The sequence below is a fragment of the Carassius carassius genome, chromosome 33, assembly GCF_963082965.1.
Source record: "Carassius carassius chromosome 33, fCarCar2.1, whole genome shotgun sequence".
NCBI classification, from domain to species: Eukaryota; Metazoa; Chordata; class Actinopteri; order Cypriniformes; family Cyprinidae; genus Carassius; species Carassius carassius.
In genome coordinates, this window is record NC_081787.1 from 7,363,547 (window position 1) to 7,377,996 (window position 14,450).

The following is a 14,450-nucleotide window of genomic DNA, read 5'->3' on the forward strand; positions in this document are numbered from 1 at the left end:
TCAAAAGACCAATCAAACCCAATCAGACTAAATTCTACATGTGCACCCAGGTAACTTTTTCAAATGTCAAACAGTCTTATTCAAGCTAACATCTCTCTACATTGTTCAAAGTCTTTTTACTTGGGTTTGAGCTTTATTTAATAACTCATAACCAAAAGTAATTACATAAATGACTCTTGCTCATTACTCCATATTCTCAGTAGACTGTTTGACGAAAGAATGCTCAGAGGATGTAAATTGTATTTAGAGCTGTCAAGCAATCAGCCTTTTCAAACAATCACATGCTAGGAAGTTCATACATTCCCCATAATTCATGTCATTAATCACCTTTCCTTTCACTGAACAGTCACAGAAAATACAAAGTGCTAGTCTTTTCAGGGCTGTTTCGGGAGGTTCAAAATGTCACGGCAGCCTCACGTCCCCTGAGGTTAAAGCATTAAAAATTTGGCATGCTGTCACTGCTTCAGCGAGGGATGTTCTGTGAATGACCACACACAGTCAGCCCAACACCGATGGCAAAAATGATATTAGAGGTAAGCAGACCTCTTTTACATCATCCTCTCAGGTTCAAACGCAGGGGCTCGACATCACAAGCTCTGCAGCGATTCTGATGTGCATATGCAGTCCTTGGATTTGGCTGATTATATAATTGGAATTTTAATGTGTAATATTAATCCACTGAGGGCCCACATTCAGTTTTATAAGCTGGCTGATCAGGATACTAGAGCGACTCCAGCAGCCTATTCAAAGCTCAGTGACACTCTGTGTTACACAAACGACACTCCAGTACGCCAGTATACTAAAATAGTGCAAATACACAATATAGTGGCATTCCCAAATATTATTATGGGGGTTAATATGCAACAAGATTATCCTGCAATATATATATATATATATCTGTATTATCACAACGTTATAATGAACAAAATGAAGAAAGAATGTTAATTTTGAGATCTGCTAAAGATTTAATTCAACAGTATGAAATAATTTATGTTTTTAAATATTTAAATTGATGACAATGTTCAATGCAGTTTTTAAGCGATCATTAAATGAAGGTAATGTAAATATCAAAAATCAGTAAAGTCCCTGCCATGATATAAGTAATTGCTAAATGGCTTTTGGTTTCCAAAACACAGCCAAGATCATTAACCGATGTTCTGTTTGCTAGGACATAACCATCAACTTCGACAGCTAAGTTCTTTGCCTTATGCAATTTATAATTTGACCCCAAAAGAATAGATTGTGATTTACCTAAATGTAATAAAAGCTTTTTTCAGTCAGCCATTCCTTCACCTTAACAAGGTCCTCACCTAATTTCTCCTGAATTCATTCAGCCTCAATTTATGCAACTAAAAGATCACCAGCATCATATAAAAACATATTTTCCTCACATGCAGCCTGAATATCATTTATATATAGGCCTAATAGAAACAATAGTGGACCAAGTACGCTACCCTGCAGAACCCCATTATTCACATTAAAAAATATCTTAGTCTCTTCCACAGAAACTTTACTAAAAGAAAAGGAATTTGGCAACACAACCTCTAACAAAATCAATCCCATCGGTTGCTTGTATATATATATATATATATATATATATATATATATATATATATATATATATATATATATATATATATATATATATATATTCAAATACTTATTATTTTGAATAACAATCATGAATAACAATCAATCACACTATATATATCAAACAGGAATAATATAACATAAGGCCTAATAGAGTAAATAAAGGCTGTATGCCTTAAAAAACGCTTTAATGGGTGCCTACGTTTTCTCTCTTTTTGTCTTGTTTTCACTCTTATTTTTCCCGGTACAGCCACACCATCACATGACTAATATAAAATAATAATGCTTTTTAGGTCTGCAAGACAAAAATACAGCAGAAGCATCTAGTGTGTGCTTTATCATCTCTGTGTCTTGCCAACATGTCACAAGTTTCTGTGGATTTTGAAAGCAAATGTACAATATGTTAGAAACATGCATGTTAAATGCTTTAGAATTACTGCAGTCTTGTTGATCATTTAAATGAATTATTTTCAAATGCTGTGATAAATATCTTTCTCCAAATTTTACCAAAATTTCTCAAACTGACTGTAATGGATCATGAAAAAAAAAAAAATGTTATATTTTTGATCAAGCATTTCCTTGAAAGTACATTGGCATTCAACCTACATGCATCAATGCTCTACCTTTAGCTTCTACCCAAGCTGCAAATGAATTAAGACAACCCATCCATACAAACTCAAGTCAAACACAGATGCGCTGCTTACAAACCATGTAACGGCGGGCCGATAATCCAGCACGTTATCTGTACAGGCTCGGCACAACCCTCTTGTATCTGTGGCCTGAGGCAGCTGGGACTCTCAGATATCAGGGATGTTCTGCATGATTTGTATCTCTCTGTGCAAGCGGATGTATGCATGTAAACCATTATTACTCCATCCAGCCAATGTCCAATGAAGCCAATGAAATGTGTTAGAAAACATAACAACTTCAACCTCTAGAGGGTAAAAGATCTGATTAAAAAAAGCTGGATTGCATTAGAATGCTCTGACATGAGTCACTATGCATGCAGCCTGAACACTCCTAATTTGTGAGCCACATAAGACAAGACAGAATAAACGCTGCATATGAAAAATGAATTAGTGACACTTTCTAATAACATTATTAGTGGTACTCACAAAGGAACCACAGAAGCTGCCAGTAACCCTACGTAATTAAACTTTGATGCGTAACTCGTCCCACACGCTTACGCTATGGACATGAATGATGCTGCAAGTCATGCAGCTTGTTAATGAGAGATGTGCTATTACTTTTCTAAGCAATCACTTTTTCAAAACAATTATCGGCCTGTTGGATGATAAAATGGATGTAAAGTGAAGCAGGATTCCATGCTATATCTAGGGACCAGGATTTGGGGCAGTAAGCAACCAACCAGCACACCCTAGCAACCACCCATAACATGCATACAACTGAAAGGATGTTCGGGGCGCTAAAAACAGGGGACATGCTAAAACAGTCAGAATACCTTAGCAAACAAATAACAATGTCCTAGCAACCACCTACTTCACACTGTATTCAGAAAATGCTAAACTCTAGTTACTTTACATAACGATTAACATTACATACATTTAAACTGAATTTATCCAAACTTTGTTATAGTTTCATATTTATTTTTTTATTGATCTAAGTATTATTTAATTTTGATAATTTATCTATTAAAGTTACTAAAGAGATACATACATAATATCTGCTCTCTCTCTCTCTCTCTCTCTCTCTCTCTCTCTCTCTCTATATATATATATATATATATAGGTTCTCTTTTTACAATATGTATTTAAAGCATTTTCTGCATATAACATATTTTGTGCATATTTTGTGCATATTCATAACCCTACAGATGACATCACACACTCAAGAAATTAGTTAATTAGATAAAATACATTTAATTAAAAGCAACATCTTCATGCTGAACTTTCAATCAAACTCAGAATATTCAGAATGAACTACAGATAAATCAAAGCTTTTTGTGGTGATTTTGAAGGTGCAAGAGTGATAGCATAATTACAGCTGCTTTTTATGCACATCCTTTCAGGGAGAAACAGAGACCGACAACACTATTTGCATTACAGCAATGTGCATAAACATTCTCTGAAAAAAAATGCTATTTTGTAGGCTGTGAAGAAACTTTTGAGGGGAAAAGGAATGAGAACAAGAACAAAGAAAAAAGATGGGGAAAACACTGAAAATTGGAAATGTCCAGAAAATGGCTGAAGGGCTACTTAGATAATGCAGCAATGAGAGATGACACACAGAGCATCTCTGCATTCAAGAAACACTCTTTACTGGCAGTCCCATATGAACATTATCTGAGTGGGATGAAAATGCATTTCAATTCACAGTTTTTCTATTTTTAAAAGCCTCATTTGATGCAACTAAAATATTTTACTATGAAAAAATGAAAAAGAATAGGAGCCAAATAACCATTTGAGTTGGGAAATTGCATGCATACATTTTAAATTATATTTCTGTAGTGAATATAAAGCAAAATACTGCTTTACACGATTTTTCTGTTCAGTTATATAAACTAGTTTTTTTTTCTAATGGCATTTGCTGTAAAGTTGTGTTCGAATTAACGATGTCACTCTAGTGAACCTGACTGCATTTGTGCCACATAAATATCTTTATCCCTCAGTTTTGTGAAAGTATTTCAGCTTGTTTGAAAATCAAATTGTCAAATGTTGCTTTATGAAATGTTAAAAATGGAAAGCTGTAATTTCAAGCTATTTTAATGTGATCTTAGCCTTAAATTTAGTTTAGTGTTTCTTCCAAAACAACATAAAGTTCAACAATCAATTCAACCTTACAACTGGGCCTAAGTATGCAAAAAATTAACCAATTGTATTTTTGTCTTTTTTTACTATTATATTACTATACATTCAATCTAAACAAAATTTGGTTGTATATTTAACTAGACCTTTTCATATACAGCCAGTTGGTGAACGGCAAGTCTCACAACACTGCACAGAAATAATTCTCGACTTAATTCAATATGAATAATCATACGATCATCAATTAGTAAAAAAGTTTATCGGGTGAGAATAAATCCTATCGAATAGTAATGATTCATGAATCTGTTTGACTAGAACGATTTGTACACAAATGGGACCTCACAGGTCATGCTGTGCAGAACGCAATGGCCTCTACTCTAAAGATATAATTAACCGATGCCTCATCACTAAAAGAAATCTGATAAAAGGGTATTTCAGCACAAATATAGTTTTCCCATATGTCAGTTAATTACATTGTAATTGGAGCTTTGGCATAAGGTATGTTACACTACATCCAGTGAAATTAATAAAAAGCTCAGAATGCAAGCAATTCTGTGCATATAATATTCTAGGTCTGTAATTGCTGTCCACTAACGAGTGAGTCCACTGAGGTAAAAGCCAAAAAGGTCTAAAATTACAAGCATTGGAAAGCTCAAAAACTCTGTTAAATGCACCCACAGACTCCCACATAACACAGAGAAGAGCCAGAGGCTCGTGGATCAGCACTCTCCAGTTATTGATTGTGATGCATGCAGATTCTATGATCTTGTGTGGGTGTTGTAACGCCGGCTGGCGCAAAATGCAGCCTCTGTTATTTGAAGCATCACACAGGGAGAGGGGAAGAGTAATGGCACAAAAGAGGGAATGATTGTGCAAGCTCTCTAAAAATAGGCATTAAAATTCATTGGGATGTTAGCCCTTAAACTGAAGCAGCAGGAAGTGCTTTGTGAAAATGCTGCTATAGCAAGCGACGCTTGTGCCGTGGCTCTTGGTGGCATGTGTACATGTCTGCCTTCGTTGTCAGCATAGTGGATGCAGCAACCAGAACTGAATAAGATGAGTAAGCTAACCGCTATTCTTCTGTTTTCTAGGACAGTCACTATTGCGATCAGCAAAAACAAGAAATGAAACAAAGCAGGTGAGCAAACAAATAAACAGCCCTCTCGACTCCCCACCCCACGTGTGGCACTGAGCGGAGCAGGGGAGCTGCGCTCCAACAGGGCCGCCAGCTGGGAGCATATGGCTGACAGGTCAATGGCCATGAGCAATACAGTCACTCACATTAACACCCACACAAACGTATTTATATGGGGAAATATCACAATGTGTAAAGCTCACGCAGTGGGTTAGAAACATCCTGCTGCAGGTCAACGGATGACTTGAATCTTAATAACATGCTTCATTTTTGATTACAAGATCCAAAGATTAACAGACAAGCAAATTTTTAAATGCTACAAATATCATAAACAAACTCAGGGCTTGATAATAAGAGTGGCCCGATGGCTCAGGCCTTGGATCTCCACAAATTCCCATAAAAACACAGTCAACTATCTCTTTTTAGTTTTCTCAGGCACACATCTTTACCCTTTCTTGATGTATAAAAGACAACTCTAAAAGTATGCATAAATATTGCAGTGTGCCTTCTCCTCCGTTTTCTAAAGCATTTGCAGTGATTTTCTATGTGCTTCTTCATTGTTTTTTTATAGGCTGAGTACATTTTGTTTTAGGAACAGATTTTTGAAGGCTTGTGTGTGTGTATGGGGGGGGGGGGGTATTTTTGAGCAGGATGATGGATTGCATTCAGCATCCTTGAGTCTTCTGACAACTGATCTTTAATCAGCAGTGAGAAGGCTGTGAAACAACGCACTCTAACAATCACTTACTGACCAAACGTGAAGGGTTTTCAGCCTTGTAGATCTCTAGATCAATAACATAATGCTGTAAATGAAATGAGCTACTGTATATGATGTGGTCATTTTCCTGTCCAGGCCAGCTGCTTCAATAGGTGCATATGTGTGTGTAGAGTAGGATACTGTGATATAGTAAGTCCTCTCAAAACAGACTGCACAGATAATTTCACTGATATCTAGATCAATGCATGCATATGGTGAAGTTCTGCATGTCAAGGTAACTGCACCGTCAGCAAGTGAAAATGTTGTCATGAATATGCACAATCATGTCTGTAAAAATGTCACTGAATTCAGCTCTTTTTCTCTCTCTCTCGGGCAGCATGATTTCTAGCCTTCTTGTCACTATGGCAACACCTAAAGTTAACTGGGTACCTATGCAGTGTTGGGTAGAATTTTTCACTTTTTTCACTTTTCTCCTACAAGACCATGCTTCCATTTGAAGGAACACACTTTGAAATGTGGCAAGTCTTGGTTATCTCATTTAACAAATGTGCTATCCTAAAATGCAAAAGCAAGTGACAATGTCAAGAATTGTCAATGTCAAGAATGTTTTTTTTTCTGTCACACAAGGATGGGATTTACTTCATCTGTGTACATATCAACAATACAATTATTGACGATATTAACAACATTTAATGTAAACTATACTGTATGTTTACCTAATAATTGCAAAGTAAATTTTAGAATATTTTCAGATGAGATGCAATCCAATAGAATTTACCTTACAATAAAACAGAATATACCTTATATTAATGGGATTTACAAACATGATATAGTCTGTGATAAGTCTGAACACATAAGCTTGATTTTACAGCATTTTACAAGCATTTTCACTAGCATTTCTAAGCAACAGGTCTAAGAAAATATATACAGTATGTGCGTGTGTGTATGTGTGTGAAGAGTCTTCACTGAAAACAAAATATTACAAAAATAAAACAAAATAAAAAAATTAATAAAAACCAAAAATAAATTGTCTTCACATGTGTGGCCTCACATCAAATTCTCAGTTCTCCAGAAGGACATATATTGGTTTTGGTGGAAAGAAGAGTGTCTCTTGGGACCAACCCTAAACTGGTCTCGTCTGGAATTGATTAGGTAAGCCTTATCTTCCTTCACAACATAACCCCCAACCCCCATCCCATTTCTTTACTGCAACCCAAAACCCCACATTACAAATGAAAATCCAATTAGTTAAAATCTCTCACAAACCCAGCCTCCTCTCAGATACATTACTGTCTTGGTGATGTCTCAAGCTAGCGAACAATCTGTAAGTGCTCACATATGCTAGCCCTGCTCCTGATTTATGACATGCATAATCAACTGAGGAACTTGGCTTACTGCTGAGATCACAAGAGCACAGCATATCACCTCTGATATAGCAGGGTGCACCATTAATGAGATGGTTTATATAAAAAAAAAAAGAAAAACGAAAAGCTGGATATATTTCTTGCAATCTCTTAAATGCAATTTCATTCTAATAAATGCAAATACTTGATCAAGATATATTTCTCAGAAATTGGCTACAATGGGCATCTGTAAGATGAACCATTAAGGCATTGTACTGCATGTATCCTTAAATGGATAAATGTGATTCTAAAGATGTGCTGGTAATCTTTTGACTACTAGGAGCATGTTGACATACAAGCATGTACGCACATTGTGGGTGTACAACAACATTTTGATCGAAATTATGTTATGTTACCTTAAAAAAAATTATATTCAGGAAATTCTTCTTGTTCTACCTTCAAAGATTTGTAATTTTCTGTATTGCAATTTGGAGAAAGACATACAGCTAATGGCCATGTCAAGCAGTAGTTATAATATATATGACCCTGGACCACAAAACCGGTCTTAAGTCGCTGGGGTATATTTTTAGCAATAGCCTAAAAAACATTGTGTGCGTCAAAGTTATTAATTTTGAAAGATTTTGTTCCATGAAGAGTTTTTTTTGTACATTTCCTACTGTAAATATATCAAAACTAATTTTTTGATTAGTAATATGCATGGCTAAGAACTTCATTTGGACAACTTTAACGGCGATTTTCTCAATATTTAGATTTTTGGCATCCTCAGATTACAGATTTTCAAATAGTTGTATCTTGGCCAAATATTCTCCTATCCTAACAATTTATTCAGCTTTCAGAATATGTATAAATCTCAGTTTTGAGAAATTGAACCTTATGACTGGTTTTGGTGTCCAGGGTCACATATAAGCAAATTAACCAACCAAACTGCAAATGATTTCATATGGCAACAGTTAAGATGACAAGTGCTTCAACACAATGCACTAGTCATTTCATTTAGTGATCTTACAAATAAAATTAGAATTTATAGATGTATTTATAAAAACATAATATATGGCAGCATATGAAAATTACACTTCACACTGAATCACTAGCCTAAATATTTTTTTAAAGGTTTTACGGAATGCTACTAATGCAATCCCACATGGAAAGAACCTATATGTGGATATATGCGCATATATGAAACCTATATGCGTATATATGCCACATATTGGCAAAATTGAGGTGCATATATGTGCATATACAGGAAATATAGGTCTCCTGTATTGCTTCTTCATATCCACATATAAGCCCTATACATACAAGATATGGCTTCTATATAGCTAATGGCAGGATCTGGTCATTTTGTAGCTCATATCTCATTTTTGACTGTCATACATGATGCCTAGCTCATATTTTCTATTATCAAGGCAAAAACTAAGAATTAACGAAAAAAATTATTCAAGAACTTATGTATGTGCGAACACGTGAAATTGGTATCACATGTAATTGGCATGTTATGGAATTTAACTATGGCAATATATTAACATGATATACAGAGCCGGACAGTAACAGAGTACATTTACTTGAGTACAGTACTTAAGTACAATTTTGAGGGATCTGTACTTTACTCGAGTATCATTTTTGGGGAGTACTCATGACTTTAGGCAAATACTCTTTACTCTTTACTCCGCTACATTTCTATCCATAACCGTAAGTACCCATTACTTCTTCGGCCCCGTCCACACGGAGACGGAGCTTACCCCCGATCTTTTTTTCCCTCGTCTCAAGAAATATCCGCGTCCACATGAAACCGATGTAGTATACATGCCAGACCAGCATGTGGCACTGTAATTCTGCCACAGAGATACACTTAAAACGGAGAAGACGACATGGATTTGCTGATAAACCTTGCGCATGGTACACAAACGAACATGGAACAATACATTTATTAATCCGTGTTAATGTTAGTTAATAAAAAATACAATCGTTCAGTGTTTGTTCATGTTTTTGTTGCTGTTACGTGATGTAGTGGTGTTTGACTAGGGGCGAGACGTGGGCTGATGACGTTATATTTTCAGAAAATGTACGGATTCGCCGTCCAGACGAAACGCAAAGGCGGCGTTTTCAAATATATCCACTCTGGGACCCGGTTTCAAAACATCGGTTTCACTCTTCCAAAACGCCAGATCCGTGTGGACGAAAATGCCTATGCGCTAAAAAATTTGTGTGCCGAAAAAAAAAGGAAAAAATATAAATCTTGGACACCCTATCAAACATCATTGGATAGTGCAGGAAGGAAGAGGAGGAGGAGGAGGTGGCGGAGGAGGAGGATGATGAGGCGCGTCATGACCAGACCTTCAAAGAATAATGAAGATCTTTTTTTTAGAAAAGAACTTTTATTTATGTTGCCTAGCAGGTTTTTTGTCTTATTTTTGTTCTTGTACTATATTTTTTGTTTTGTACTATTTGATTGATCATGAGTAAATAAATAATGTACATTTCTACATTTTGGACTTTTATTTATGTTGCCTAGCAGCTATGGATTTTAATTTTACTATTATAGGTGAACATATAGGTGCATATATACGTGCATATATGTACCTATATAGGTATATGTATGCACATATATATGTGTACATATGTGTGTGCATATATGTGTAAATATATGTGTGCATATATGTACATATATGTATATATATATATATATATATATATATATATATATATATATATATATATATATATATGAGTGCATATATGTACATATATATGTTTATATATGTGTACATATATATGTGTGCATATATGTACATATAATATAGGAAAACAGCCAATTTTATATATGTCACATATATTAAAAACCTATTGTATCTCAAAACCTATATTGAAACATATATGTTTATATAGGTTTTTTCCATGTGGGATGTGGGGAAATAAACTAATTCTACATAGGATAATAAAATGAGTAGCATTTTTTTTACGGTGTCCATATCACCAGATTAAACAGTACTCAAGTTAGGACAGTTACAACAGGACTAACAAAACATGTGTCATTTACTCCAGGAAATAATTACATATTAAATCCATGTTGCTCATTAATAGTATTCACCACTTAACTCATGTAATGACGCAAGTGTAAGAGCTATTAAATATCCATTTTTAATTCTTCAATTAACTTTTTATCCAATAAAATACTGCATGTAGTAGACAAGAAATATGCTATGCACTGATGAAAATAAATGTAATATAGTTCCCCTGCTATTTAATATGCAGCATTTAACATGATTTATTTGTTAAGTTGAATTTTTCTGGAGGACTGAGGAAGATAATGATCTATGAATCATCTATAGTAATGGTTGATCTTATGAATGAGACAATGAGAAGCTAAAACACAGCATCAATTCGCCTTTCACTCTAATTGTAATGCAGCCAGAAGACATACTGTCACATACATTTCAACATCGCTTGCATCATCATTTCAGCCTGGTCCAAATGTTTTGCAGCTAAAAGGATGGGTTAACAAAAAAAAAAAACATCCTTCTTGATATGATGCAGACGCTTCATCTCTAAGATGGAGGCTGTCTCTACCGCAGCTGGGGGTACAAGGCGAGGACATCTGACGACTGAAGTCGCTCTTAAAATCAGCTCTTTCATTCCCACAGATTTCAAGTACACTTCAACATATGTGATGCACGCAGTTCCTGAGCACATGTACGCAGACAGACAGGCAACTGAGCAGGACGTGGACTGTAATTTAGTAGTTAGTCTCATCAAGAGGTTATTATTGATACAAAGAAAGTAAAAGCAGGTTAATCGATTACTTTACAAGGGTAAATATTGTAAGGGCCATTTGTTATTTAACACTAATCATAACCATTAGATTGTGCCATAAAGCCCAAGAGCATAAAATAATAAATTGGTGCCTGGAGACAAGATGGTTCATTCAGATGATGCCCAGTCCTTCAGAACACACATCCCTTAATTTGACGAAGAAATGTTCTCATTCTCCTACAGCTGACCATGTCTTTTGACACCACCCCATCCATCAAATATCTATTGAATAGCCTAATGTAGAGAATAAATTTGAAATAAAATTGGGGTGCAGATGTGGCCTAATGGTTAGAGAGTCTGTAACCCAAAGGTCATAAGTTTGAGTCTCAGTAATGGGGATTGTAGGTGGGGGGAGTGAATGTACAGTGCCCTTTAGCAAGGCACCGGACCCCCAACTGCCTGCACTTGGATGGGTTAAATGCAGAGCACAAATTCTGAGTATGGGACAACATACTTAGCTACACATCATGTCACTTTAAAATAAACACTGTTATTAATTATTGTGCATGATTGCACACTATTTTAAAGAAAAAAAATGCTTGTTTCTCTAACCTTTTAAACCACTCTTGCATAATCATCTGGCTTCATTCTGTTAACGGTCACTTTTCACAATCCAATCAAATTCAGATTAATAAAATTAACTATAGATGGACAAAAATAAGGCTTGTCCTACATTTTTTCTCATTCATTATCCAGTTTCACTTAGAAATAAGTTAAATGGGTTGCAAAAACTGGTTAAATGTTGATTTTAAAATCTATAAACAAATGAACACTTCTTTAAAGGCGATCAGTGTTATTTTTTAACATTTAAATACATTTTTCAAAAACACAGGCAGTGCTATTAAAGGTTAAAAACTAAAAACTGCAGTGCTATCAACATTATTTGCATTGTTTAGGGGAAGAATAGGGCTGTGCAAAAAATCGAATGCGATTTTCATGCACATCTCATCAGTAAAGACGCTCCTGTAATTAGAAGTATATCTCCAGCACGTGCGTTCGGATCAGGGTTGCCAGGTTTTCACAACAAATCCTGCCCAGTTGCTTCTCAAAACTAGTCCAATCGCGCTTCCAGGAGGTTCCCAGATAAAAATTGCTTCCCGGGGTTACAATATAAGTTTTTTAGCAGGGTTGCCTTGGTAAAATTCACATTTTAGGTGCTAAATATCACGTTATATGTATTGGGGGCGCTTCGACCCGCGGACATGAAAAACAACCACAGACTTGGCAACTCTGGTTGGCATTTACTACACCGAGCCGTAATTCACTGACAATCTACACAAAATCGATATTAAAATCGCAGGCGATTCTTTGTCGATTTTGAAAACGATTTTGTGTCAGTTGTCGTTAGACTACGGCTCTGTGTAGTAACTGCCGCTCCACCTGAACCAGTGTTGCCAAGTCTGCGATTGTTTTTCATGTCCGCGGTTTGAAGCAACCCCAATACAAATAACGTGATATTTAGCCCCTAAAATGCGAATTTTACCAAGGCAACCCTTCCAAAAAATGTATATTTTAACCCCAGGAAGCAATTTTTATCGGGGAACCTCCTGGAAACGCGATTGGGCTAGTTTTGGACTAGTTTTAAGAAGCAACTGGGCAGGATTTGTTGTGAAAACCTAGCAACCCTGATCTGAACGCACGTGCTGGAGAAATACTTCTAATCACAGGAGCATCTTTACTGATGAGATGCGCATGAAAATCGCATTTGATTTTTTGCACAGCCCTAGGGAAGAATCTGTTTGGTTTCCCAATGGAAGATGTTAAAAGCCATTATTTTCTGGTTGGTGATGCTGGTGGTGCAGAAACTACACACACTTCACCATTAAAGCACAACATAGAGCTGAAGCGATGGGGTGATGCAATTTGGCCACAATAACACTGTGTGAAAACTGATCTTTTGATTTGCCACAAAACAAATGAGAATCTTCTACATAATTTTTACCCGCAATGAATATTTTGTTCTCTGCAGATATGAATGTGTGCATATATTATACGCACTCGGAGTGCTAATTGTGGCTTCACAGAAAGTAGGGGGCAAATGCTAGCACACAAATCCACAGCTTCTCTCTCAAAAGCGTATCCAACAACTGCCTTCTCTTATGTAACCCACTCTGTTTCCTTAACCCGCATGTCTTTATTGGCGGATTTCTCTCTTTTCCACACTGGCACTTTCACCTCTATTGCCACCACTTTCCTGAGCCGTTTTGATGATTGCCAATCCTCTCCCCCCGCAATGAGGTACATTTTCCCCCATTCTTACTGCTTAACCCTCAATCTAAGCTGAAATTCATTCAAATTTACCCCAGAAGTTATAGCCTTCGCAAATGAAACACATCCACGAGGCCTTCAAAGATAACCAAATCCTCTTTAATAATCTTGACAGACAACAGTTTGGCAAGAAGAGAAGAAACCAGCAGGTTGATCCATGGTCTCCTCCTCAAATACAGGAAGCTTTAATAGCGTCATTGTCCTATATACCTCTGTTAAACAATTTCTTTCTCATTAATTAAACATACACTCCATCAATATGCCATAGGAGTGCTCGTGCCAATCAGGTGCACAGGAGAACATACATGCTGATTTACATACATCAAAAAGACAAGGAAATTATCGCAGAAACAGAGAATAAAGAGAAAAATGTCACATCTTAAGGGTTCATTTATTCGGTTTACAGCAAATGCTGCCAAGACCAAATGCATAATTCATGATTAAAACAAAAGCGAATGAGTGAAAAACCACACTGCTTTTGACTGATGCCTCTCCCATCCTCTGAACGGAGGCAGAATTAGTCAGCTCCTTGCTCACACCTTTTCACTCCCTGCGTTTGGTGAAATTTCACCCTCGCTGCCACCGAGATCTCACCCTCCATTTTCTCTGCGTCTCTGCTGCTCTCTCTGCGTTCTCTCTTCCTCAACCATGCACAAATACCAATAAAAGCCTGTTCACTCTCATGCACCCCCACACCGTAGAGATGCACACACACTAAAGGCGTAGAACATGTATGCATGCTTGTTCTCACATAACAGCCTGCTTCCTCCATTTTATACATTCAGTGCAACCCTTCCCCC

General features: G+C 36.3%; 1 protein-coding gene across 5 annotated transcripts in view; it reads right to left on the bottom strand.

The window, feature by feature from the left end:
* The window catches only part of LOC132113635 (disks large homolog 3-like), a 107,861-nt gene that overhangs the window by 70,897 nt on the left and 22,514 nt on the right, over positions 1-14,450 (bottom strand). The gene's annotated exons all lie outside the window — the stretch shown is intronic.